We start from the raw sequence: 21,800 nt of genomic DNA, 5'->3' as shown, positions 1-21,800 counted from the left end.
TCCTTAGAAAATTATCCCCCAGTGTCTCCATCTGCTGGCGGTATTGAATAAGCATTGCTGCACTGATGGGGTATGCATTAGACGAAAAAAAAGAAGAAAAAGAAGAATAATACGCCCAGAAAAGAGGCGAAAAGGAGAAAAACGTAAAAAAACGTGAAAAAAAAGTAAGAGGAAGAGAAGGGAAAAAAAGGTGGAAATGGGTTTAAAAGTGATTTCGGCGGAGAAATATATATATATATATATATATATATATATATATATATATATATATGCGCACACACACACATAGATATAAACGTATTCTCCGTTGAGATATTGCAGCCGCTGCTGTGTCCAGGCCCAGGAGCCTTAGCACTGTGCTGTGATGTCACTCAATACCACTGACATCACTAGGTGTAAACAACATCTCTCCTTTGCTGTGTATGTGACTATGGAGCTGTTTGGTGATGTCGTCTATTACGGCCTTCATAGAAGCAACAGGAGATTGTTGCATCCATCTTGAACCCTCAGAACTACAGTGCTATGATGTCACTCACTTCCACAGGCCTTGCAGAGTGTAAACAACAACAACCCAGCTTTGTTGTGTATGTAACCAAAGGGATTTGTGATGTCACCTAGAACCTTCACAGCAGCGACAGCTTTATGAGGAGCATCAGCACTGCTCTGCCTGAGCAGAACCATCACCGCCATAGGTTGTCAAATAACCCGGATTTAACCCACACAGGTAAGTCCAATGGGGTGCAGGCATGTCCTCTATGCTTACAGCTTCCCGTGGGTGTTGGTTTGATACCGTTTGGGGACAGCCAAGGAGGCATCTGCAGGCAACAAAGGTAGGTGTGTGCTTGTGTGTGTGTTTCCTATGCAGATCCTAAGCCCAGTGTCACATGCAAGTAGGAGGAGTAAGAAGGGTTCCTGGCAAATCCGGGTTATGGATTGCATTTAAAAAGGCCCCGTGGGAGTGCAATGGGCCCCTGTCTTGCTGCTTAGCAATAATGGTATGGGTTTAGGTTCTGCTGTGTGTACTGGTGGTTGACTGCCCCCCAGCCCAGAGTGTGCATGGAAAATTGTCTGGCAGCCTCCCTGACAGCAAGCAGTGATAGTGCCCATGAAGGGGACCTTGTTGGGCCCGCCCCTTTCACGGTTATCGCTTCTCGGCCTTTTGGCTAAGATCAAGTGTAGTATCTGCATTTGGTCTGGTCGGAAGGTGTCTGTGGTACCCCGCTTCTCGGCCTTGGGGGATTGTCTCTCCTTACGGAGGGACTTCACCCCCTTGCTGCTATTGGGGAGCGGGCTTAGTCCACGGACAACGGGTTGCGATCCCCCTGTCTCTGGGACCTTGTGTCTCAGAAGGCATTTTCGGTACGTTGAGCGTTACCTGTAGCTTCGGAAGCACCTAGGGTACCCCCGACCTCTGCCTTGGGTAAGGGTTCCGCTTTTATAGCGGGATTCCGAGCCCCTGCTGCTATTGGGGAAGGGGCTTAGTCCCTGGGTGTGGAAGATGCCGTTCTCCTGGGCTTTCCCCTCTGGGGAAATGTCGATGCGAAATACCATCCGCATAGAGGTGTCGGAGAGCCATCGTCAGTTGAAGAACCTCCGCTTCATTGCGGAGGTGATTCTTCTTGACTACTTCCGCCTCAACAGGGAGGACATCCTGTGTCTAAATGACCAGGAAAGCCGTGGCCTGTATACCGTCACCTTCACGGCCACGGCGTGTTGCGATAACATCTATGCAACCTTGTCTGGTGCGGACCAGAGGGACGATCGACTCGACGGTCTTTCGTTCCAGTTCCTCTATGGTGAGGAACATATACCGTTGGTGGTGGCTATGCACAGCCCTCATGTGACCACGGAGGATATAGCCACTTTTCTTCGGCGATACTGCGAAGAGGTGCGATTCGCAAACAAAATCTTGAACTCCGTGCGGTTCTGGAACGGCAAGAGGAAGTTCTGGGTCAAGCTCCGTAAGGATCCCGGTGGTATTGGGGGTCTTTGCCATCCGCCCCCAAATTTTGCCATCGGGAGAGTTCGGGGCTTCCTGTTCTATCCTCAAATGCCTATGTATTGCCGAAATTGCTTGAGGTTTGGCCACACCCAGGAGACCTGCGGCGCGGAGCGTGTGATTCGCTGCAATAGGTGTGGCCAAGAAGGTCACATAGCCTCAAGATGTAGCCATACGATAAGGTGCAACCTCTGCGGAGAGGAAAATCACGATTTTAATTCCTGTCCCCATAAAGCAAAAACTACGATGGGTGGGTCAAGGCTGGGCCCACCCAAAGAGGGGACAGGACAAAAGACGTCCTTTTTTAAGATGCCCAAACCCCAGATGGCAGGTACTGATGGGTCCAGGCCCAAGACCTCTGGTGCTCCATCGGGGGGCCCACCGGTGGTAGTGCTAGGGGGAGGCCATGGGGATTCCACGAAGCCCGGGCGGGTGATCGAGTTTACTGCCCGGGAAATTGAAAGACGTCGATCGACTTCCTACCTGGCTCAAGAGCCCGCCGAAACTTCTGAAGGGGGCTCACCTGTGGCGGGTGGCAGCCGACGGGCCTCGGTGGGGGCAAAAGTGGACCCAAAATTGCAGCATAAGCCAGGTACTGGCTTGGCCCAGGGTCGCCCTGCTCCGGACGAAGAGGCCCCGGTGAAAGCCCGCCGGAAGGGGAGCCAGGTGGCCAGGTCTGAGCCCGGTCCTGTTACTCCGCCTATACAGGACAGGGCCAAGAAGACAAGTGGCGCCAAACCAGGGTTTGCTGCCCCGCCAGCAGTGGACCCGGTGGGTAAAACTGGCCATCGTCGATCGATGGGGAAGTTGGAGCAACAGTCCTCAGCAACGCTTGCTGGGGAACAAGCGATGAAAACTTCCCAAGGTAGCGGCAAAGGTTCCGGAAAAGAGGCCTCACAGGCCCCTGTGCAGCAGTTCCAGTCGTCAAATGATGAAAGAAGACGCAGATCCATCAGCCGGGGGCCAGAGATTACATCGAGTGAGAGCAACACAGAGGATATGGACAGCAGTGTGACATTTAAAAGACAAAGAGAAGAAGAAGAGGAAGACATTCAAAGGAAAGCGGCGTGCCGTAGTTCGGACGAGAGCGAGCTCAGGGTCGGGGCATCATCGATCTCAAGCTCCGACCCTCAGAACATCAAGGAGCTGATGACCCCGCAGGCGGGGGATGACGGTACGCAGCTTATTATTGACTTTGATTCTCCAAGCACGGACTCTCCATAAACTATGCCTATCCCTGTAAAAATTGCCTCACTCAATGTGAGGTCCTTAAAGAGCCCTGATCGCAGGGCTGCTTTATTTTCTTATCTAGAGACATGTGACTTTGACCTTTGCCTGCTACAAGAATGTGGAATCCCTAGTAAAATGGACTATAAAGACTTAAAAGAAGACTGGAAGCTGGGCCCATCCATATGGTCCGGTGCAAATGACTGTCGTTCTGTGGGTGTTGGGCTGCTCTGCCGAGGCCAGTCCTTTTCTATTCATACAGTAACTGAGATTGTGCCTGGCAGAGCTCTTTTAATTCATCTATATTTTAATGGACTTTTAATTCGTGTTTTAAATGTGTATGCCCCTCCTGATAAACAGGAGCGGGCAGAACTATTTGAAATTTTACCACTGTTTTGTGTTGGGTCTTCCCCCCTGCTGGTGGGAGGTGATTTTAACTGCATACGTGATGGGGAACACCGGCAGGGTGGGGATATTAATCGTAAAGACCGCACTTCTTACCTGCTTAAAAATTTTATTGATGATTTTAATTTGAAAGATTGCTGGAAGGATCTCTTGCCGGAGGACCCAGGCGCCACATGGTCCAATGGAAGAGTGAGCTCCAGAATCGATTTTATTTTTTCCTCTAGAGCTTTTAAACCCCTGAAATGCACGCTCGAGCAGAATATCTTCTCTGATCATAAGCTCCTCTTGGTGGGCCTGGAGCTAGAGGGGGAGCAAAAAGCAAAAAGGGGCCTCTGGAGATTAAACACCACACTCCTAGAGGACCCTGAGATAAAAGAGGAGTTTGTGCGGACCTACCAATGCTGGCAATCACAAAGAAAACCCCACGAGCCTATGCTGCACTGGTGGGAGGGCACCAAATCTAAAATCAGATTTTTTTTTATCAAAGCAGGTAAGAAGAAGGCAAAAATGGAAAAACAGTGGTTTTATGTTCTTAACATGCGTTTAAATGTACTTTTTAAATTGAAAGAAGCTGGTATGGATGTAGAAAATGATATTTTAAACCTTAAAACTGAAATAAAACATGCCATAGAAAAGAAAGGGAAACAAATCATTTTTAACTCACATGTGCAGCACCTGGAGGAGGGCGAGAAATGTTCCCGTTTCTTTTTTAAAAAAGTGATGAATAGGAGGGATATCATCCAAAACCTTGAGGGTGAATCCACTCCAAAAGGCATGTTAGATGCAGTTTTTAACTTCTACCAGCTTCTTTTTAATAAGAAAGATCTTAATCCATCCTTTTTAGAACATGTTCTTAATTCCCTTGATTTTAAGCTAGATGTTTTAGACCAGGAGGTTTTATCCCGTGATCTTAACTTAGATGAACTTTTATTTGTTTTTAAAAGTTTTTCTAGTGGGAAGGCCCCTGGGGAAGATGGTTTACCCATCGAATTTTATTTAGCTTTTTGGGATATTTTAAAGGATGATATGGTTTTATTGTATAAAGAAACTTTTATTGTTAATGAACTTCCCCCTTCCTGGAGGAGGGGGATTGTATCATTACTTTTTAAAAAGGGTGAAAAGGATATGCTAAAAAATTGGCGCCCCATCACACTTTTAAATGTTGATTATAAAGTTTTAGCCAAGTTATTAGCTGTCCGTTTTAAACCTTTTATTCATAAATTAATTCACCCAAATCAGGTTTGTGGGGTACCTGGAAGGTCTATAGCTGAATCCCTAAATATTTTAAGAGATGTTTTATGGTATTTTAAGGATAGAAATCAAACTGTAGCAATTTTATCCTTAGACTTTGAAAAAGCCTTTGATAGGGTCTCCCATGAATACCTGTTTTTAGTTCTTAAAAAGATGGCAGTGCCTGAAACGATTTTAAGCCGAATCATGCTTTTATACCGATCCTGTTTTAGTCAAGTCTCTGTTAATGGCTTTTTAACCAGCGGTGTTCCTCTTTTATCAGGTGTCAAACAGGGCTGCCCCCTGTCCCCACTCCTTTTTATTTGCGCAATCGAACCACTGATGGCCCTCCTCAGAAAAGACCGGGTAGTAAGAGGCGTACCGATACCTGGTGGAGGAGGGACCCATCTAAAGGTGTTGGGGTACATGGATGATGTCACCATACTGTGCCCGGACTCTCCATCCATGAGGGGGGCATTGAGGAACACCAGCTATTTCTGCGAGGTCTCTGGTTTTAAGCTAAACACAGATAAATGTGACTGTTTTTATATTGGCTCCTGGGATTCATCCATCACCCCAGGAGTCACAATGCAACAGGATCAAATTAAAGTTTTAGGTATTGTTTTTAACCAGGTCAATGATGGGAGCCCTAACTGGGATTCAGCTATAGCTAAGATGGAGAAGAAGATTTTAATGTGGAATCTTAGAAACCTTACCATGGAGGGGAAGATTTTAATAATAAAGATGGTTTTACTCCCTATTATGCTATACATTGCCATGGTATTTCCTCCATCTATTTTATACATTAAAAAAGTAACTAGAATTGTTTTTACTTTTTTATGGGGTTCAAAAATGGAGAAATTAAAGCGTGATTTTATGTACAAAAGTAAAGATAATGGCGGGAAAGATGTTCCTAACCTTTTTACTTTCTTTTACATAAAGTATTTCTGTTTCTGTTTTAAAATTATTAAATCCGATGGCATTTTTAGCTGCTTTTTAAGGTACGCTGCGGGCATGGTTTTTAAAAGATGGTTGCGCATCCCTCTGAACGCTCCGGTGCTTCTGTGTCCCCCAAAACATTATGTGGTGTTGGAAAAGACAGTCAGGCTCCTAGGTCTCCAAGATTTGGAGCCTGACATACTGGGGGACCAGAGAAAGGTATCAAAGGTCCTCAGGCGGAGTGAGGTTACCCTGGCAGTGTCCAATTTCACACAGGCAAGATCCAAAAAGGTATGGCGGAACGTGTACGGGAAGTTTCTGGCGAATGTACACAGGGATCTTGCCTGGGCAATCGTCCACCAGTGCCTCCCTACTCGTGAGTTTCAGCACAGGCGAGGACTGGTGGCGAGAGCCAAGTGCCCGAGAGATGGCTGCGGAGTGGACGAAACGGTGCTGCACATATTTTGGAACTGCCCTTTTGCACGGGAGCTTTGGAGGAAGGTAGGCCCACTTTTGAAGTGGGCCTGCGGCCTAAAAGATTTTAATCACGAATGTGTCTTTTACGGTCTTTTTAACTGCCCCAATTTTAAACAGCAGATGATCTGCTGGATGATTATTAATTGTTTTAAAAATGCCATCTGGAAAGTTAGGAACATCTTACTTTTTAAACATGATTTTATTGATGTTAAAAACTGTATAAAGCTGGCCCTGAGTGAGATGTACATCTATTACCTAAGAGACAAGAAACAGTTGGGGGCCAGCGAGGCAGCATCCATGTGGTGTCTGCCTCTATGGAACGAAATAACAGTATAATCAGTTTTTATGACATTTGTATAATGTTTTATCCTGCCATTTTTATTTTTTCTCCTTTTATTACTGGTTTTATTATTTGTATTTTAAAACTTTTGTGAACCTTTTATTATTTTGCATTTTAAATTTTGTATGGTTTCTTATTTATTCAATAAAATTTTGTTGAAACCTTATCTGTTCTTATCAGTTTAATATCTGATACGTCCCCTATCTGGGGACCATATATTAAATGGATTTTTGAGAACGGGGGCCGATTTCGAAGCTTGCTTCCGTCGCCCTATGCATTGACCCGATATGGCAGTATCTTCGGGTACAGTGCACCACCCCCTTACAGGGTTAAAAAGAAAGATTCCTACTTTCATTGCTACCTGCTTGCTGGCTAGCCAGCTAGCCAGCCCTGTGGGCCTTGCTGCTGCTGCAGCCAAAAAACAAAAGGTGGTGCTGCTGCTGCTTCTGCTGCTTCTGCTTCTGCTTGTGTCTGGCCCCTGTTGGAGCGTCCAGGCACAGGACTTCTGCTGCTGCTGACTAAATGGCCTCCTTAATTGGATCATTTGAGTAGCCAGCACACCTGTGCAGGTAGGGCATGACATGATAGGCAGCTGCCTTGATAGCGGGTGGGTGCTGAATGTTCCTAATTGACAAAATAAGATTAATGCTTATGAAGAAATATAAAATCTCATCCCTTCCCCAATATCGCGCCACACCCCTACCCCTTAATTCCCTGGTTGAACGTGATGGACATATGTCTTTTTTCGACCGTACTAACTATGTAACTATGTAACATAACATGGGGGGGGGGGGGGGGGGGGTCTCCTGGCTGTTCACACAGGTGTGTCATTGCTGTACATTGACCATGCATTGCTTCTGTGGTATTGCAAAGGCAAAGACAAATGCTTCCAGCCATCCATTGCACTAATGGATTGGTCATCAGCTGGCTGTCTATGTCCCGCATCAATATAGACCAAAGTACAGAGGGTTAGGCTATGCTATTGTGCACCTACCTGATGCATCAGAAGGTGCGAGGCCCTTGCTAAATTCTGTGCACAGACTTTGAGATCTATGCTTTAGACTGTATCTAAACCTGCTCCAACATGGACTGACATTCTGGCCTACTTTCAGCCGATGCGACTTGTCTGTCGCTGAACAGTCGCTTTTTATGTATTCAGCACCTATGTATAATGTTGTAAAAATGCTCTAGAAGCTAAAGTCGCAGAAATGTCACACATATTTGGCCTGCAACTTTCTGTGCGACAAATTCAGACAGGAAAAATCAGTATAAATCCTTAGAAAATTATCCCCCAGTGTCTCCATCTGCTGGCGGTATTGAATAAGCATTGCTGCACTGATGGGGTATGCATTAGACGAATAAAAAGAGGAAAAAGAAGAATAATACGCCCAGAAAAGAGGCGAAAAGGAGAAAAACGTAAAAAAACGTGAAAAAAAAGTAAGAGGAAGAGAAGGGATAAAAAGGTGGAAATGGGTTTAAAAGTGATTTCGGCGGAGAAATATATATATATATATATATATATATATATATATATATATATATATATGCGCACACACACACATAGATATAAACGTATTCTCCGTTGAGATATTGCAGCCGCTGCTGTGTCCAGGCCCAGGAGCCTTAGCACTGTGCTGTGATGTCACTCAATACCACTGACATCACTAGGTGTAAACAACATCTCTCCTTTGCTGTGTATGTGACTATGGAGCTGTTTGGTGATGTCGTCTATTACGGCCTTCATAGAAGCAACAGGAGATTGTTGCATCCATCTTGAACCCTCAGAACTACAGTGCTATGATGTCACTCACTTCCACAGGCCTTGCAGAGTGTAAACAACAACAACCCAGCTTTGTTGTGTATGTAACCAAAGGGATTTGTGATGTCACCTAGAACCTTCACAGCAGCGACAGCTTTATGAGGAGCATCAGCACTGCTCTGCCTGAGCAGAACCATCACCGCCATAGGTTGTCAAATAACCCGGATTTAACCCACACAGGTAAGTCCAATGGGGTGCAGGCATGTCCTCTATGCTTACAGCTTCCCGTGGGTGTTGGTTTGATACCGTTTGGGGACAGCCAAGGAGGCATCTGCAGGCAACAAAGGTAGGTGTGTGCTTGTGTGTGTGTTTCCTATGCAGATCCTAAGCCCAGTGTCACATGCAAGTAGGAGGAGTAAGAAGGGTTCCTGGCAAATCCGGGTTATGGATTGCATTTAAAAAGGCCCCGTGGGAGTGCAATGGGCCCCTGTCTTGCTGCTTAGCAATAATGGTATGGGTTTAGGTTCTGCTGTGTGTACTGGTGGTTGACTGCCCCCCAGCCCAGAGTGTGCATGGAAAATTGTCTGGCAGCCTCCCTGACAGCAAGCAGTGATAGTGCCCATGAAGGGGACCTTGTTGGGCCCGCCCCTTTCACGGTTATCGCTTCTCGGCCTTTTGGCTAAGATCAAGTGTAGTATCTGTTCTTATCAGTTTAATATCTGATACGTCCCCTATCTGGGGACCATATATTAAATGGATTTTTGAGAACGGGGGCCGATTTCGAAGCTTGCTTCCGTCGCCCTATGCATTGACCCGATATGGCAGTATCTTCGGGTACAGTGCACCACCCCCTTACAGGGTTAAAAAGAAAGATTCCTACTTTCATTGCTACCTGCTTGCTGGCTAGCCAGCTAGCCAGCCCTGTGGGCCTTGCTGCTGCTGCTGCAGCCAAAAAACAAAAGGTGGTGCTGCTGCTGCTTCTGCTGCTTCTGCTTCTGCTTGTGTCTGGCCCCTGTTGGAGCGTCCAGGCACAGGACTTCTGCTGCTGCTGACTAAATGGCCTCCTTAATTGGATCATTTGAGTAGCCAGCACACCTGTGCAGGTAGGGCATGACATGATAGGCAGCTGCCTTGATAGCGGGTGGGTGCTGAATGTTCCTAATTGACAAAATAAGATTAATGCTTATGAAGAAATATAAAATCTCATCCCTTCCCCAATATCGCGCCACACCCCTACCCCTTAATTCCCTGGTTGAACGTGATGGACATATGTCTTTTTTCGACCGTACTAACTATGTAACTATGTAACATAACATGGGGGGGGGGGGGGGGGTCTCCTGGCTGTTCACACAGGTGTGTCATTGCTGTACATTGACCATGCATTGCTTCTGTGGTATTGCAAAGGCAAAGACAAATGCTTCCAGCCATCCATTGCACTAATGGATTGGTCATCAGCTGGCTGTCTATGTCCCGCATCAATATAGACCAAAGTACAGAGGGTTAGGCTATGCTATTGTGCACCTACCTGATGCATCAGAAGGTGCGAGGCCCTTGCTAAATTCTGTGCACAGACTTTGAGATCTATGCTTTAGACTGTATCTAAACCTGCTCCAACATGGACTGACATTCTGGCCTACTTTCAGCCGATGTGACTTGTCTGTCGCTGAACAGTCGCTTTTTATGTATTCAGCACCTATGTATAATGTTGTAAAAATGCTCTAGAAGCTAAAGTCGCAGAAATGTCACACATATTTGGCCTGCAACTTTCTGTGCGACAAATTCAGACAGGAAAAATCAGTATAAATCCTTAGAAAATTATCCCCCAGTGTCTCCATCTGCTGGCGGTATTGAATAAGCATTGCTGCACTGATGGGGTATGCATTAGACGAAAAAAAAGAAGAAAAAGAAGAATAATACGCCCAGAAAAGAGGCGAAAAGGAGAAAAACGTAAAAAAACTTGAAAAAAAAGTAAGAGGAAGAGAAGGGAAAAAAAGGTGGAAATGGGTTTAAAAGTGATTTCGGCGGAGAAATATATATATATATATATATATATATATATATATATATATATATGCGCACACACACACATAGATATAAACGTATTCTCCGTTGAGATATTGCAGCCGCTGCTGTGTCCAGGCCCAGGAGCCTTAGCACTGTGCTGTGATGTCACTCAATACCACTGACATCACTAGGTGTAAACAACATCTCTCCTTTGCTGTGTATGTGACTATGGAGCTGTTTGGTGATGTCGTCTATTACGGCCTTCATAGAAGCAACAGGAGATTGTTGCATCCATCTTGAACCCTCAGAACTACAGTGCTATGATGTCACTCACTTCCACAGGCCTTGCAGAGTGTAAACAACAACAACCCAGCTTTGTTGTGTATGTAACCAAAGGGATTTGTGATGTCACCTAGAACCTTCACAGCAGCGACAGCTTTATGAGGAGCATCAGCACTGCTCTGCCTGAGCAGAACCATCACCGCCATAGGTTGTCAAATAACCCGGATTTAACCCACACAGGTAAGTCCAATGGGGTGCAGGCATGTCCTCTATGCTTACAGCTTCCCGTGGGTGTTGGTTTGATACCGTTTGGGGACAGCCAAGGAGGCATCTGCAGGCAACAAAGGTAGGTGTGTGCTTGTGTGTGTGTTTCCTATGCAGATCCTAAGCCCAGTGTCACATGCAAGTAGGAGGAGTAAGAAGGGTTCCTGGCAAATCCGGGTTATGGATTGCATTTAAAAAGGCCCCGTGGGAGTGCAATGGGCCTCTGTCTTGCTGCTTAGCAATAATGGTATGGGTTTAGGTTCTGCTGTGTGTACTGGTGGTTGACTGCCCCCCAGCCCAGAGTGTGCATGGAAAATTGTCTGGCAGCCTCCCTGACAGCAAGCAGTGATAGTGCCCATGAAGGGGACCTTGTTGGGCCCGCCCCTTTCACGGTTATCGCTTCTCGGCCTTTTGGCTAAGATCAAGTGTAGTATCTGTTCTTATCAGTTTAATATCTGATACGTCCCCTATCTGGGGACCATATATTAAATGGATTTTTGAGAACGGGGGCCGATTTCGAAGCTTGCTTCCGTCGCCCTATGCATTGACCCGATATGGCAGTATCTTCGGGTACAGTGCACCACCCCCTTACAGGGTTAAAAAGAAAGATTCCTACTTTCATTGCTACCTGCTTGCTGGCTAGCCAGCTAGCCAGCCCTGTGGGCCTTGCTGCTGCTGCAGCCAAAAAACAAAAGGTGGTGCTGCTGCTGCTTCTGCTGCTTCTGCTTCTGCTTGTGTCTGGCCCCTGTTGGAGCGTCCAGGCACAGGACTTCTGCTGCTGCTGACTAAATGGCCTCCTTAATTGGATCATTTGAGTAGCCAGCACACCTGTGCAGGTAGGGCATGACATGATAGGCAGCTGCCTTGATAGCGGGTGGGTGCTGAATGTTCCTAATTGACAAAATAAGATTAATGCTTATGAAGAAATATAAAATCTCATCCCTTCCCCAATATCGCGCCACACCCCTACCCCTTAATTCCCTGGTTGAACGTGATGGACATATGTCTTTTTTCGACCGTACTAACTATGTAACTATGTAACATAACATGGGGGGGGGGGGGGGGGGGTCTCCTGGCTGTTCACACAGGTGTGTCATTGCTGTACATTGACCATGCATTGCTTCTGTGGTATTGCAAAGGCAAAGACAAATGCTTCCAGCCATCCATTGCACTAATGGATTGGTCATCAGCTGGCTGTCTATGTCCCGCATCAATATAGACCAAAGTACAGAGGGTTAGGCTATGCTATTGTGCACCTACCTGATGCATCAGAAGGTGCGAGGCCCTTGCTAAATTCTGTGCACAGACTTTGAGATCTATGCTTTAGACTGTATCTAAACCTGCTCCAACATGGACTGACATTCTGGCCTACTTTCAGCCGATGCGACTTGTCTGTCGCTGAACAGTCGCTTTTTATGTATTCAGCACCTATGTATAATGTTGTAAAAATGCTCTAGAAGCTAAAGTCGCAGAAATGTCACACATATTTGGCCTGCAACTTTCTGTGCGACAAATTCAGACAGGAAAAATCAGTATAAATCCTTAGAAAATTATCCCCCAGTGTCTCCATCTGCTGGCGGTATTGAATAAGCATTGCTGCACTGATGGGGTATGCATTAGACGAAAAAAAAGAAGAAAAAGAAGAATAATACGCCCAGAAAAGAGGCGAAAAGGAGAAAAACGTAAAAAAACTTGAAAAAAAAGTAAGAGGAAGAGAAGGGAAAAAAAGGTGGAAATGGGTTTAAAAGTGATTTCGGCGGAGAAATATATATATATATATATATATATATATATATATATATATATATATGCGCACACACACACATAGATATAAACGTATTCTCCGTTGAGATATTGCAGCCGCTGCTGTGTCCAGGCCCAGGAGCCTTAGCACTGTGCTGTGATGTCACTCAATACCACTGACATCACTAGGTGTAAACAACATCTCTCCTTTGCTGTGTATGTGACTATGGAGCTGTTTGGTGATGTCGTCTATTACGGCCTTCATAGAAGCAACAGGAGATTGTTGCATCCATCTTGAACCCTCAGAACTACAGTGCTATGATGTCACTCACTTCCACAGGCCTTGCAGAGTGTAAACAACAACAACCCAGCTTTGTTGTGTATGTAACCAAAGGGATTTGTGATGTCACCTAGAACCTTCACAGCAGCGACAGCTTTATGAGGAGCATCAGCACTGCTCTGCCTGAGCAGAACCATCACCGCCATAGGTTGTCAAATAACCCGGATTTAACCCACACAGGTAAGTCCAATGGGGTGCAGGCATGTCCTCTATGCTTACAGCTTCCCGTGGGTGTTGGTTTGATACCGTTTGGGGACAGCCAAGGAGGCATCTGCAGGCAACAAAGGTAGGTGTGTGCTTGTGTGTGTGTTTCCTATGCAGATCCTAAGCCCAGTGTCACATGCAAGTAGGAGGAGTAAGAAGGGTTCCTGGCAAATCCGGGTTATGGATTGCATTTAAAAAGGCCCCGTGGGAGTGCAATGGGCCCCTGTCTTGCTGCTTAGCAATAATGGTATGGGTTTAGGTTCTGCTGTGTGTACTGGTGGTTGACTGCCCCCCAGCCCAGAGTGTGCATGGAAAATTGTCTGGCAGCCTCCCTGACAGCAAGCAGTGATAGTGCCCATGAAGGGGACCTTGTTGGGCCCGCCCCTTTCACGGTTATCGCTTCTCGGCCTTTTGGCTAAGATCAAGTGTAGTATCTGTTCTTATCAGTTTAATATCTGATACGTCCCCTATCTGGGGACCATATATTAAATGGATTTTTGAGAACGGGGGCCGATTTCGAAGCTTGCTTCCGTCGCCCTATGCATTGACCCGATATGGCAGTATCTTCGGGTACAGTGCACCACCCCCTTACAGGGTTAAAAAGAAAGATTCCTACTTTCATTGCTACCTGCTTGCTGGCTAGCCAGCTAGCCAGCCCTGTGGGCCTTGCTGCTGCTGCAGCCAAAAAACAAAAGGTGGTGCTGCTGCTGCTTCTGCTGCTTCTGCTTCTGCTTGTGTCTGGCCCCTGTTGGAGCGTCCAGGCACAGGACTTCTGCTGCTGCTGACTAAATGGCCTCCTTAATTGGATCATTTGAGTAGCCAGCACACCTGTGCAGGTAGGGCATGACATGATAGGCAGCTGCCTTGATAGCGGGTGGGTGCTGAATGTTCCTAATTGACAAAATAAGATTAATGCTTATGAAGAAATATAAAATCTCATCCCTTCCCCAATATCGCGCCACACCCCTACCCCTTAATTCCCTGGTTGAACGTGATGGACATATGTCTTTTTTCGACCGTACTAACTATGTAACTATGTAACATAACATGGGGGGGGGGGGGGGGGGGGGGTCTCCTGGCTGTTCACACAGGTGTGTCATTGCTGTACATTGACCATGCATTGCTTCTGTGGTATTGCAAAGGCAAAGACAAATGCTTCCAGCCATCCATTGCACTAATGGATTGGTCATCAGCTGGCTGTCTATGTCCCGCATCAATATAGACCAAAGTACAGAGGGTTAGGCTATGCTATTGTGCACCTACCTGATGCATCAGAAGGTGCGAGGCCCTTGCTAAATTCTGTGCACAGACTTTGAGATCTATGCTTTAGACTGTATCTAAACCTGCTCCAACATGGACTGACATTCTGGCCTACTTTCAGCCGATGCGACTTGTCTGTCGCTGAACAGTCGCTTTTTATGTATTCAGCACCTATGTATAATGTTGTAAAAATGCTCTAGAAGCTAAAGTCGCAGAAATGTCACACATATTTGGCCTGCAACTTTCTGTGCGACAAATTCAGACAGGAAAAATCAGTATAAATCCTTAGAAAATTATCCCCCAGTGTCTCCATCTGCTGGCGGTATTGAATAAGCATTGCTGCACTGATGGGGTATGCATTAGACGAAAAAAAAGAAGAAAAAGAAGAATAATACGCCCAGAAAAGAGGCGAAAAGGAGAAAAACGTAAAAAAACGTGAAAAAAAAGTAAGAGGAAGAGAAGGGAAAAAAAGGTGGAAATGGGTTTAAAAGTGATTTCGGCGGAGAAATATATATATATATATATATATATATATATATATATATATATATACGCGCACACACGCACATATATATAAACGTATTCTCCGTTGAGATATTGCAGCCGCTGCTGTGTCCAGGCCCAGGAGCCTTAGCACTGTGCTGTGATGTCACTCAATACCACTGACATCACTAGGTGTAAACAACATCTCTCCTTTGCTGTGTATGTGACTATGGAGCTGTTTGGTGATGTCGTCTATTACGGCCTTCATAGAAGCAACAGGAGATTGTTGCATCCATCTTGAACCCTCAGAACTACAGTGCTATGATGTCACTCACTTCCACAGGCCTTGCAGAGTGTAAACAACAACAACCCAGCTTTGTTGTGTATGTAACCAAAGGGATTTGTGATGTCACCTAGAACCTTCACAGCAGCGACAGCTTTATGAGGAGCATCAGCACTGCTCTGCCTGAGCAGAACCATCACCGCCATAGGTTGTCAAATAACCCGGATTTAACCCACACAGGTAAGTCCAATGGGGTGCAGGCATGTCCTCTATGCTTACAGCTTCCCGTGGGTGTTGGTTTGATACCGTTTGGGGACAGCCAAGGAGGCATCTGCAGGCAACAAAGGTAGGTGTGTGCTTGTGTGTGTGTTTCCTATGCAGATCCTAAGCCCAGTGTCACATGCAAGTAGGAGGAGTAAGAAGGGTTCCTGGCAAATCCGGGTTATGGATTGCATTTAAAAAGGCCCCGTGGGAGTGCAATGGGCCCCTGTCTTGCTGCTTAGCAATAATGGTATGGGTTTAGGTTCTGCTGTGTGTACTGGTGGTTGACTGCCCCCCAGCCCAGAGTGTGCATGGAAAATTGTCTGGCAGCCTCCCTGACAGCAAGCAGTGATAGTGCCCATGAAGGGGACCTTGTTGGGCCCGCCCCTTTCACGGTTATCGCTTCTCGGCCTTTTGGCTAAGATCAAGTGTAGTATCTGTTCTTATCAGTTTAATATCTGATACGTCCCCTATCTGGGGACCATATATTAAATGGATTTTTGAGAACGGGGGCCGATTTCGAAGCTTGCTTCCGTCGCCCTATGCATTGACCCGATATGGCAGTATCTTCGGGTACAGTGCACCACCCCCTTACAGGGTTAAAAAGAAAGATTCCTACTTTCATTGCTACCTGCTTGCTGGCTAGCCAGCTAGCCAGCCCTGTGGGCCTTGCTGCTGCTGCAGCCAAAAAACAAAAGGTGGTGCTGCTGCTGCTTCTGCTGCTTCTGCTTCTGCTTGTGTCTGGCCCCTGTTGGAGCGTCCAGGCACAGGACTTCTGCTGCTGCTGACTAAATGGCCTCCTTAATTGGATCATTTGAGTAGCCAGCACACCTGTGCAGGTAGGGCATGACATGATAGGCAGCTGCCTTGATAGCGGGTGGGTGCTGAATGTTCCTAATTGACAAAATAAGATTAATGCTTATGAAGAAATATAAAATCTCATCCCTTCCCCAATATCGCGCCACACCCCTACCCCTTAATTCCCTGGTTGAACGTGATGGACATATGTCTTTTTTCGACCGTACTAACTATGTAACTATGTAACATAACATGGGGGGGGGGGGGGGGTCTCCTGGCTGTTCACACAGGTGTGTCATTGCTGTACATTGACCATGCATTGCTTCTGTGGTATTGCAAAGGCAAAGACAAATGCTTCCAGCCATCCATTGCACTAATGGATTGGTCATCAGCTGGCTGTCTATGTCCCGCATCAATATAGACCAAAGTACAGAGGGTTAGGCTATGCTATTGTGCACCTACCTGATGCATCAGAAGGTGCGAGGCCCTTGCTAAATTCTGTGCACAGACTTTGAGATCTATGCTTTAGACTGTATCTAAACCTGCTCCAACATGGACTGACATTCTGGCCTACTTTCAGCCGATGCGACTTGTCTGTCGCTGAACAGTCGCTTTTTATGTATTCAGCACCTATGTATAATGTTGTAAAAATGCTCTAGAAGCTAAAGTCGCAGAAATGTCACACATATTTGGCCTGCAACTTTCTGTGCGACAAATTCAGACAGGAAAAATCAGTATAAATCCTTAGAAAATTATCCCCCAGTGTCTCCATCTGCTGGCGGTATTGAATAAGCATTGCTGCACTGATGGGGTATGCATTAGACGAAAAAAAAGAAGAAAAAGAAGAATAATACACCCAGAAAAGAGGCGAAAAGGAGAAAAACGTAAAAAAACTTGAAAAAAAAGTAAGAGGAAGAGAAGGGAAAAAAAGGTGGAAATGGGTTTAAAAGTGATTTCGGCGGAGAAATATATATATATATATATATATATATATATATATATATATATATATATGCGCACACACACACATAGATATAAACGTATTCTCCGTTGAGATATTGCAGCCGCTGCTGTGTCCAGGCCCAGGAGCCTTAGCACTGTGCTGTGATGTCACTCAATACCACTGACATCACTAGGTGTAAACAACATCTCTCCTTTGCTGTGTATGTGACTATGGAGCTGTTTGGTGATGTCGTCTATTACGGCCTTCATAGAAGCAACAGGAGATTGTTGCATCCATCTTGAACCCTCAGAACTACAGTGCTATGATGTCACTCACTTCCACAGGCCTTGCAGAGTGTAAACAACAACAACCCAGCTTTGTTGTGTATGTAACCAAAGGGATTTGTGATGTCACCTAGAACCTTCACAGCAGCGACAGCTTTATGAGGAGCATCAGCACTGCTCTGCCTGAGCAGAACCATCACCGCCATAGGTTGTCAAATAACCCGGATTTAACCCACACAGGTAAGTCCAATGGGGTGCAGGCATGTCCTCTATGCTTACAGCTTCCCGTGGGTGTTGGTTTGATACCGTTTGGGGACAGCCAAGGAGGCATCTGCAGGCAACAAAGGTAGGTGTGTGCTTGTGTGTGTGTTTCCTATGCAGATCCTAAGCCCAGTGTCACATGCAAGTAGGAGGAGTAAGAAGGGTTCCTGGCAAATCCGGGTTATGGATTGCATTTAAAAAGGCCCCGTGGGAGTGCAATGGGCCCCTGTCTTGCTGCTTAGCAATAATGGTATGGGTTTAGGTTCTGCTGTGTGTACTGGTGGTTGACTGCCCCCCAGCCCAGAGTGTGCATGGAAAATTGTCTGGCAGCCTCCCTGACAGCAAGCAGTGATAGTGCCCATGAAGGGGACCTTGTTGGGCCCGCCCCTTTCACGATTATCGCTTCTCGGCCTTTTGGCTAAGATCAAGTGTAGTATCTGTTCTTATCAGTTTAATATCTGATACGTCCCCTATCTGGGGACCATATATTAAATGGATTTTTGAGAACGGGGGCCGATTTCGAAGCTTGCTTCCGTCGCCCTATGCATTGACCCGATATGGCAGTATCTTCGGGTACAGTGCACCACCCCCTTACAGGGTTAAAAAGAAAGATTCCTACTTTCATTGCTACCTGCTTGCTGGCTAGCCAGCTAGCCAGCCCTGTGGGCCTTGCTGCTGCTGCAGCCAAAAAACAAAAGGTGGTGCTGCTGCTGCTTCTGCTGCTTCTGCTTCTGCTTGTGTCTGGCCCCTGTTGGAGCGTCCAGGCACAGGACTTCTGCTGCTGCTGACTAAATGGCCTCCTTAATTGGATCATTTGAGTAGCCAGCACACCTGTGCAGGTAGGGCATGACATGATAGGCAGCTGCCTTGATAGCGGGTGGGTGCTGAATGTTCCTAATTGACAAAATAAGATTAATGCTTATGAAGAAATATAAAATCTCATCCCTTCCCCAATATCGCGCCACACCCCTACCCCTTAATTCCCTGGTTGAACGTGATGGACATATGTCTTTTTTCGACCGTACTAACTATGTAACTATGTAACATAACATGGGGGGGGGGGGGGGGGGTCTCCTGGCTGTTCACACAGGTGTGTCATTGCTGTACATTGACCATGCATTGCTTCTGTGGTATTGCAAAGGCAAAGACAAATGCTTCCAGCCATCCATTGCACTAATGGATTGGTCATCAGCTGGCTGTCTATGTCCCGCATCAATATAGACCAAAGTACAGAGGGTTAGGCTATGCTATTGTGCACCTACCTGATGCATCAGAAGGTGCGAGGCCCTTGCTAAATTCTGTGCACAGACTTTGAGATCTATGCTTTAGACTGTATCTAAACCTGCTCCAACATGGACTGACATTCTGGCCTACTTTCAGCCGATGCGACTTGTCTGTCGCTGAACAGTCGCTTTTTATGTATTCAGCACCTATGTATAATGTTGTAAAAATGCTCTAGAAGCTAAAGTCGCAGAAATGTCACACATATTTGGCCTGCAACTTTCTGTGCGACAAATTCAGACAGGAAAAATCAGTATAAATCCTTAGAAAATTATCCCCCAGTGTCTCCATCTGCTGGCGGTATTGAATAAGCATTGCTGCACTGATGGGGTATGCATTAGACGAAAAAAAAGAAGAAAAAGAAGAATAATACGCCCAGAAAAGAGGCGAAAAGGAGAAAAACGTAAAAAAACGTGAAAAAAAAGTAAGAGGAAGAGAAGGGAAAAAAAGGTGGAAATGGGTTTAAAAGTGATTTCGGCGGAGAAATATATATATATATATATATATATATATATATATATATATATATATGCGCACACACACACATAGATATAAACGTATTCTCCGTTGAGATATTGCAGCCGCTGCTGTGTCCAGGCCCAGGAGCCTTAGCACTGTGCTGTGATGTCACTCAATACCACTGACATCACTAGGTGTAAACAACATCTCTCCTTTGCTGTGTATGTGACTATGGAGCTGTTTGGTGATGTCGTCTATTACGGCCTTCATAGAAGCAACAGGAGATTGTTGCATCCATCTTGAACCCTCAGAACTACAGTGCTATGATGTCACTCACTTCCACAGGCCTTGCAGAGTGTAAACAACAACAACCCAGCTTTGTTGTGTATGTAACCAAAGGGATTTGTGATGTCACCTAGAACCTTCACAGCAGCGACAGCTTTATGAGGAGCATCAGCACTGCTCTGCCTGAGCAGAACCATCACCGCCATAGGTTGTCAAATAACCCGGATTTAACCCACACAGGTAAGTCCAATGGGGTGCAGGCATGTCCTCTATGCTTACAGCTTCCCGTGGGTGTTGGTTTGATACCGTTTGGGGACAGCCAAGGAGGCATCTGCAGGCAACAAAGGTAGGTGTGTGCTTGTGTGTGTGTTTCCTATGCAGATCCTAAGCCCAGTGTCACATGCAAGTAGGAGGAGTAAGAAGGGTTCCTGGCAAATCCGGGTTATGGATTGCATTTAAAAAGGCCCCGTGGGAGTGTAATGGGCCCCTGTCTTGCTGCTTAGCAATAATGGTATGGGTTTAGGTTCTGCTGTGTGTACTGGTGGTTGACTGCCCCCCAGCCCAGAGTGTGCATGGAAAATTGTCTGGCAGCCTCCCTGACAGCAAGCAGTGATAGTGCCCATGAAGGGGACCTTGTTGGGCCCGCCCCTTTCACGGTTATCGCTTCTCGGCCTTTTGGCTAAGATCAAGTGTAGTATCTGTTCTTATCAGTTTAATATCTGATACGTCCCCTATCTGGGGACCATATATTAAATGGATTTTTGAGAACGGGGGCCGATTTCGAAGCTTGCTTCCGTCGCCCTATGCATTGACCCGATATGGCAGTATCTTCGGGTACAGTGCACCACCCCCTTACAGGGTTAAAAAGAAAGATTCCTACTTTCATTGCTACCTGCTTGCTGGCTAGCCAGCTAGCCAGCCCTGTGGGCCTTGCTGCTGCTGCAGCCAAAAAACAAAAGGTGGTGCTGCTGCTGCTTCTGCTGCTTCTGCTTCTGCTTGTGTCTGGCCCCTGTTGGAGCGTCCAGGCACAGGACTTCTGCTGCTGCTGACTAAATGGCCTCCTTAATTGGATCATTTGAGTAGCCAGCACACCTGTGCAGGTAGGGCATGACATGATAGGCAGCTGCCTTGATAGCGGGTGGGTGCTGAATGTTCCTAATTGACAAAATAAGATTAATGCTTATGAAGAAATATAAAATCTCATCCCTTCCCCAATATCGCGCCACACCCCTACCCCTTAATTCCCTGGTTGAACGTGATGGACATATGTCTTTTTTCGACCGTACTAACTATGTAACATAACATGGGGGGGGGGGGGTCTCCTGGCTGTTCACACAGGTGTGTCATTGCTGTACATTGACCATGCATTGCTTCTGTGGTATTGCAAAGGCAAAGACAAATGCTTCCAGCCATCCATTGCACTAATGGATTGGTCATCAGCTGGCTGTCTATGTCCCGCATCAATATAGACCAAAGTACAGAGGGTTAGGCTATGCTATTGTGCACCTACCTGATGCATCAGAAGGTGCGAGGCCCTTGCTAAATTCTGTGCACAGACTTTGAGATCTATGCTTTAGACTGTATCTAAACCTGCTCCAACATGGACTGACATTCTGGCCTACTTTCAGCCGATGCGACTTGTCTGTCGCTGAACAGTCGCTTTTTATGTATTCAGCACCTATGTATAATGTTGTAAAAATGCTCTAGAAGCTAAAGTCGCAGAAATGTCACACATATTTGGCCTGCAACTTTCTGTGCGACAAATTCAGACAGGAAAAATCAGTATAAATCCTTAGAAAATTATCCCCCAGTGTCTCCATCTGCTGGCGGTATTGAATAAGCATTGCTGCACTGATGGGGTATGCATTAGACGAAAAAAAAGAAGAAAAAGAAGAATAATACGCCCAGAAAAGAGGCGAAAAGGAGAAAAACGTAAAAAAACGTGAAAAAAAAGTAAGAGGAAGAGAAGGGAAAAAAAGGTGGAAATGG

The 21,800-nt window shown here is 46.1% G+C and overlaps 7 non-coding genes and 1 pseudogene across 7 annotated transcripts; all 8 read left to right on the top strand.

Moving 5' to 3' along the window:
* Positions 1 to 1,143: 1,143 nt before the first annotated feature.
* On the top strand, positions 1,144 to 1,361 carry LOC130306030 (U2 spliceosomal RNA; annotated as a pseudogene).
* A 5,389-nt stretch (positions 1,362 to 6,750) lies between these two features.
* LOC130306027 (U2 spliceosomal RNA) lies at positions 6,751 to 6,936 on the top strand. The gene has a single exon (XR_008855429.1). It is a non-coding gene; the product is annotated as a U2 spliceosomal RNA (small nuclear RNA).
* A 2,099-nt stretch (positions 6,937 to 9,035) lies between these two features.
* Positions 9,036 to 9,226, top strand: LOC130305993 (U2 spliceosomal RNA). Its single transcript, XR_008855395.1, has one exon. It is a non-coding gene; the product is annotated as a U2 spliceosomal RNA (small nuclear RNA).
* A 2,095-nt stretch (positions 9,227 to 11,321) lies between these two features.
* LOC130305992 (U2 spliceosomal RNA) lies at positions 11,322 to 11,512 on the top strand. Its single transcript, XR_008855394.1, has one exon. It is a non-coding gene; the product is annotated as a U2 spliceosomal RNA (small nuclear RNA).
* A 2,096-nt stretch (positions 11,513 to 13,608) lies between these two features.
* On the top strand, positions 13,609 to 13,799 carry LOC130306031 (U2 spliceosomal RNA). The gene has a single exon (XR_008855431.1). It is a non-coding gene; the product is annotated as a U2 spliceosomal RNA (small nuclear RNA).
* A 2,099-nt stretch (positions 13,800 to 15,898) lies between these two features.
* On the top strand, positions 15,899 to 16,089 carry LOC130306024 (U2 spliceosomal RNA). Its single transcript, XR_008855426.1, has one exon. It is a non-coding gene; the product is annotated as a U2 spliceosomal RNA (small nuclear RNA).
* A 2,095-nt stretch (positions 16,090 to 18,184) lies between these two features.
* Positions 18,185 to 18,375, top strand: LOC130306013 (U2 spliceosomal RNA). Its single transcript, XR_008855415.1, has one exon. It is a non-coding gene; the product is annotated as a U2 spliceosomal RNA (small nuclear RNA).
* Positions 18,376 to 20,470: 2,095 nt separating this feature from the next.
* LOC130306002 (U2 spliceosomal RNA) lies at positions 20,471 to 20,661 on the top strand. The gene has a single exon (XR_008855404.1). It is a non-coding gene; the product is annotated as a U2 spliceosomal RNA (small nuclear RNA).
* The last annotated feature ends 1,139 nt before the right edge of the window (positions 20,662 to 21,800 follow it).

This window comes from Hyla sarda, unplaced genomic scaffold (genome assembly GCF_029499605.1).
Source record: "Hyla sarda isolate aHylSar1 unplaced genomic scaffold, aHylSar1.hap1 scaffold_1351, whole genome shotgun sequence".
Classification (NCBI taxonomy): domain Eukaryota; kingdom Metazoa; phylum Chordata; class Amphibia; order Anura; family Hylidae; genus Hyla; species Hyla sarda.
This window is presented reverse-complemented; position numbering and strand designations above follow the sequence as displayed.